We start from the raw sequence: 6,316 nt of genomic DNA on the forward strand, positions 1-6,316 counted from the left end.
ATATCTGCTGGTCATCCCACTGGTCCTGCATTCACTGTAATATCCGCTGGTCATCCCACTGGTCCTGCATTCACTGTAATATCCGCTGGTCATCCCACTGGTCCTGCATTCACTGTAATATCCGCTGGTCATCCCACTGGTCCTGCACTCACTTTAATATCTGCTGGTCATCCCACTGGTCCTGCACTCACTGTAATATCTGCTGGTCATCCCACTGGTCCTGCACTCACTGTAATATCTGCTGGTCATCCCACTGGTCCTGCACTCACTGTAATATCCGCTGGTCATCCCACTGGTCCTGCATTCACTGTAATATCCGCTGGTCATCCCACTGGTCCGGCACTCACTGTAATATCTGCTGGTTATCCCACTGGTCCTGCACTCACTGTAATATCTGCTGGTCATCCCACTGGTCCTGCACTCACTCTAATATATCTGCTGGTCATCCCACTGGTCCTGCATTCACTGTAATATCCGCTGGTCATCCCACTGGTCCTGCATTCACTGTAATATCCGCTGGTCATCCCACTGGTCCTGCATTCACTGTAATATCCGCTGGTCATCCCACTGGTCCTGCATTCACTGTAATATCTGCTGGTCATCCCACTGGTCCTGCACTCACTTTAATATCTGCTGGTCATCCCACTGGTCCTGCACTCACTGTAATATCTGCTGGTCATCCCACTGGTCCTGCACTCACTGTAATATCTGCTGGTCATCCCACTGGTCCTGCACTCACTGTAATATATCTGCTGGTCATCCCACTGGTCCTGCATTCACTGTAATATCTGCTGGTCATCCCACTGGTCCTGCACTCACTTTAATATCTGCTGGTCATCCCACTGGTCCTGCACTCACTGTAATATCTGCTGGTCATCCCACTGGTCCTGCACTCACTGTAATATATCTGCTGGTCATCCCACTGGTCCTGCATTCACTGTAATATCCGCTGGTCATCCCACTGGTCCTGCACTCACTGTAATATATCTGTTGATCATTCAACTTGTCCTTCAATCACTGTAATATATCTGCTGGTCATCCCACTGGTCCTGCACTCACTGTAATATATCTGGTGGTCATCCCACTGGTCCTGCACTCACTGTAATATCTGCTGGTCATCCCACTGGTCCTGCACTCACTGTAATATCTGCTGGTCATCCCACTGGTCCTGCACTCACTGTAATATATCTGGTGGTCATCCCACTGGTCCTTTACTCACTGTAATATCTGCTGGTCATGCCACTGGTCCTGCACTCACTGTAATATCTGCTGGTCATCCCACTGGTCCTGCATTCACTGTAATATCTGCTGGTCATCCCACTGGTCCTGCACTCACTGTAATATCTGCTGGTCATCCCACTGGTCCTGCATTCACTGTAATATCTGCTGGTCATCCCACTGGTCCTGCACTCGCTGTAATATATCTGGTGGTCATCCCACTGGTCCTGCACTCACTGTAATATCTGCTGGTCATCCCACTGGTCCTGCACACACTGTAATATCTGCTGGTCATCCCACTGGTCCTGCACTCACTGTAATATCTGCTGGTCATCCCACTGGTCCAACACTCACTGTAATATCTGCTGGTCATCCCACTGGTCCAACACTCACTGTAATATCTGCTGGTCATCCCACTGGTCCTGCACTCACTGTAATATCTGCTGGTTATCCCACTGGTCCAACACTCACTGTAATATCTGCTGGTCATCCCACTGGTCCAACTCTCACTCTAATATCTGCTGGTCATCCCACTGGTCCTGCACTCACTGTAATATCTGCTGGTCATCCCACTGGTCCAACTCTCACTCTAATATCTGCTGGTCATCCCACTGGTTCTGCACTCACTGTAATATCTGCTGGTCATCCCACTGGTCCTGCACTCACTGTAATATCTGCTGGTCATCCCTCTGGTACTGCACTCACTGTAATATCTGCTGGTCATCCCACTGGTCCTGCACTCACTGTTAGAATCAGGCTGCACTCAGATGTCGTCCGAGTGCAGCCTGTTACGCCGAAGGCGACGGGAACAAAGAGTGGACCCACTGGACCGTGGCACCGAACCTCCCCTGAGCGAGCACTCCAGAGTGGAACCAACCCCTATTCAGGGACTGTTAGAAGGCAAGCACAGGGAAAACTAGTACCACGGAGGCCAGGACCAGGGATCGGCTCCAGGAAAAGGAAACAGGGAGAAAAACGGGGAAAAACAGATAGGGAAGAAGGTGACGGAGGAAAACCTGGGTGAGAAGTAAAGGAGCTGAGGATCGGACTGAGGAAAGGGAAAACACAGGAACTGCGGAACACAGGAGCAGGAACTGAAAGAGAAAACAGGAGAACAAGAGGTTAAGCAAACACAGGGCTGGAAAGGCACAAGACTGGGAATGCACAGGACTGGTAAAGCACAGAAAACTATGCGGCCTAACTAAAGCAGGAAAACACAATAATCAGGCGCCTCCACAAAGGGAGGAGGGCCAGAAATACCTGAGGCCAGACTTTGATTGGCAGGAAGTACTTCCGGGTCAGGTCATGGAGGGATAGAAGAGCAGAGAGAGCGCGCGCGGTCAGAGCCTACTGCGACTGCGCAACCCACAGGAGCGCGCAGCTGAGTGCAGGGAGGACGCACGCCTGGATGCAAGCACCGAGCCCCGGAGTGAGGAGGACGCAGCAAGGACATCAGCTGACCTGGACTCGGCGGCAGCAGGAGGAGCACCAGGAACAGGAGCCGAGGTAACAATACCCCCTCTCTTACACCCCCTCCTACTACTCTTTGACAAAAACTTCTTAAGAATGCGAGGAGCATTAATGTTCTCCCTAGGTTCCCAAGACCTCTCCTCAGGACCAAAACCCTTCCAATCAACCAAAAAGAATGTCTTGCCCCTGACTCTTTTGGATGCTAAGATATCCTCCACCTCAAAAACGTTATCTGCAGAGATTGGAGGAGGAGAAGGACTAGGAACGGAATGAAAACGATTAAGAATGACCGGTTTTAGGAGAGAGAGACGTGGAAGACATTAGGAATACGGAGTGAGACAGGTAACCTGAGCTTGTAAGCAACATTGTTAATGCGCCGGAGGACTTCAAAAGGACCGATATAACGAGGTCCAAGCTTGTAAGAAGGAATCTTCTTTTTTGAAGACAGCCAAACCGTTCACCTGACCTCTTCAGGGCTTCCTTAGCCTCCAGCCAGATCTTGGAGAAATCCACAGTCACGGAGTCAGCTGCTGGAACCCCGGCGGAGGCAGAGATGGGCAATGGAACCCTGGGATGCATGCCATAAAGCACAAAGTAAGGAGACTTGCCTGAAGACTCGCCAGGGTGGTTATTGTAGGCGAACTCAGCCCATGGAAGAAGACTTGACCAATTATCGTGATGTGCATTAGAGAAATGGCGAAGATAGGTCGCCAACACCTGATTGACACGTTCCACTTGCCCGTTGGTTTGAGGGTGATACGCGGAAGAGAAATCCAATTTGACCTCCAGGAGACCGCAGAGAGCCCTCCAAAATCGAGAAGTAAACTGCACACCTCGATCTGACACCATGTGTGACGGGAAACCATGAAGTCGGAAAACATGCTGGACAAAAACTTTTGCCAGTTCATGAGCTGAAGGTAGTTGCTGTAACGGAACAAAGTGTGCCATCTTGGAGAAGCGGTCTACTACTACCAGGATGGTAGTGAAACCGGAAGAGCAGGGTAGATCTGTGATGAAATCCAAGGCAATGTGTTGCCAAGGAGTAGAAGGAACAGGTAACGGAAGCAAAAATCCAGAAGGTAATCTTCTGGGAACTTTAACCTTGGCGCAAGAGGAGCAAGAAGCAGAGAAGTCAATCACATCTTGGCGGAGAGAGAGGGCCACCAGTAAAACCGAGAGATGAGCTCCAAAGTCTTTTTAACCCCGACATGACCAGAGATTTTGGAGGAGTGGCCCCATCGCAACACTTGAGTTCTCTTGGTCTCAGGAACAAAGGTCTTGCCAGGCGGTGGAGTAATCAACCTCACGGGAGCCACAGAGATGACCTTGAAAGGATCAATGATGTGAGAGAGATCCTCCTCCACATCTTGAGATTGAAAAGACCGGGATAAGGCATTTGCTTTGACATTCTTCAGACCAGGACGAAAATGCAATTCGAATTCAAAGCGAGCGAAGAACAAGGACCACCTGGCCTGTCGGGGATTGAGCCTCCGGGCAGACTGGATGTAGGCCAGATTCTTGTGGTCAGTGAAGATGATAAACGGATGAACAGCTCCCTCCAGCAAATGGCGCCACTCCTCAAGGGCCATCTTGATGGCTAGCAACTCTCTATCCCCAATAGAATAGTTGCACTCCGCAGGAGAGAAGGCTTTAGAAAAGAATCCGCAGGAAACCAATCGACCGGAAGAAGACTTTTGGGATAACACTGCGCCAGCTCCAGTGGAAGAGGCGTCCACTTCCAGGATGAACGGCTTATTAGCCTCAGGCCGATGCAATACTGGTGCAGAAGAGAAAGCCTGTTTAAGACTAGAGAAAGCCTCTTCGGCCTCTGGAGACCAAACAATAGAACTGGATCCCTTCCGAGTGAGGTTGGAGATAGGCTTGATGATGGACGAGAAATGCGGAATAAATTGTCGGTAGTAGTTAGCAAAACCGAGGAAGCGTTGGATAGCTTTCACCCCAACCGGACGAGGCCACTGTAGGATAGCAGACAACTTCTCTGGATCCATCTCCAATCCATTCTCAGAGACAATATACCCCAAAAAGGGCTAAGAAGATCGTTCGAAGAGACACTTTTCCATCTTAGCATAAAGGCGATTCTCCCGGAGGCGCTGCAGGACCAGACGAACGCTTCTTCTGTGGGAAGACAGATCCGGTGAGAAGATGAGGATATCATCAAGGTAGACCACAACACAGGAGTAAAGCAGATCTCAAAAGATGTCGTTTACAAATTCTTGAAAGACCGCGGGAGCGTTACACAAACCAAAGGGCATGACAAGATACTCGTAATGTTCATCCCGGGTGTTGAAAGCAGTCTTCCACTCATCCCCTGGGCGAATACGAACGAGATTGTAGGCTCCACGTAGGTCCAACTTCGAGAAGATCCGTGCCCCTCTCAAGCGATCAAAGAGCTCTGGAATTAACGGCAAAGGGTATTTATTTTTTACCGTGATGTCATTCAAACCTCGATAGTCAATGCAGGGACGTAAAGAGCCGTCCTTTTTTTTCACAAAGAAAAAGCCGGCACCAGCAGGCGAGGAGGATTTCCTTATAAAACCCTTAGCGAGATTTTCTTGGATGTACTCAAACATGGCAGACGTCTCAGCAGGGGATAAAGCATAGATCCGACCTCTGGGCGGTGTGGTTCCGGGACGTAACTCGACAGGACAATCATAGGGCCGATTAGGCGGAAGAGTCTCGGCTTCTTTTTTGTCGAAAATGTCAGAAAAGGACCAATAGGCAGGAGGCAAGCCCACGGGGCCAGACGAGGATTGAGAGACCGTAACTGGTTGGACAGAAGCCAAGCACCTCTCTTGACACGGATGTCCCCACCGAAGAATCTCACCAGAACGCCAATCCAGGACGGGTTCGTGAGTCCGAAGCCAAGGAAGACCGATCAAAAGGGGATGAGACAAATTGGGCAAAACGTAGAGAGCAATCTTCTCTTGGTGCAGAGCTCCCACTTGCAGAGTTACCTCCTCGGTAACCATAGAGACGGTCTCCTGCAGAGGCTTGCCATCAACGGAAGCAATCATTCGTGGACATCTCAGGGCGACCACCGGAATCTGAAAAATATTTAGAATTGAGAGTCCTCAGTGGTTGATACCTTTTAATGGCTAACTGAAAAGAGAGTCCTCATTCCTTTCTTCACCTCCTTAAGCCTGATAAAGTTACCTGCCGCACCCGAATCCAAATATGCTAGTTCCGAGCCACGTCTCTGACCCTGAATTATAAGAACAGAAAGAGTAAGAGGTGGAGAGGGTTCAAACACACTTAGGGAGGCCTCTCTTACCTGTCCTAAGTGGAGGCGTTTCCCGGCCTCTCAGGACATGAATGCAGGAAATGAGATGCTCCACCACAGTACAAGCAAAGACCTTGTGCCAGCCTCTCTCTTCTGCGTTGGTCCGCCATCTTGACCCGATCAACCTGCATGGGTTCAGGAGCAGCACTACCGGAAGAAACCGAAGGCCGAAGAGTGAGAGGACACTGAACAGATAAAGAGGAAGGGCGCATAGGCCTCCTCTCCCTAGCAGCCTCTCTAGAGCGCTCTTGGAAGCGCAAATCAATGCGTGTAGCAAGTGAAATGAGCTCCTCCAAGGAAGTAGGAGTATCTCGTCCTGCGAGCTCA

The sequence above is a fragment of the Ranitomeya imitator genome, chromosome 2 (assembly GCF_032444005.1).
Source record: "Ranitomeya imitator isolate aRanImi1 chromosome 2, aRanImi1.pri, whole genome shotgun sequence".
NCBI classification, from domain to species: domain Eukaryota; kingdom Metazoa; phylum Chordata; class Amphibia; order Anura; family Dendrobatidae; genus Ranitomeya; species Ranitomeya imitator.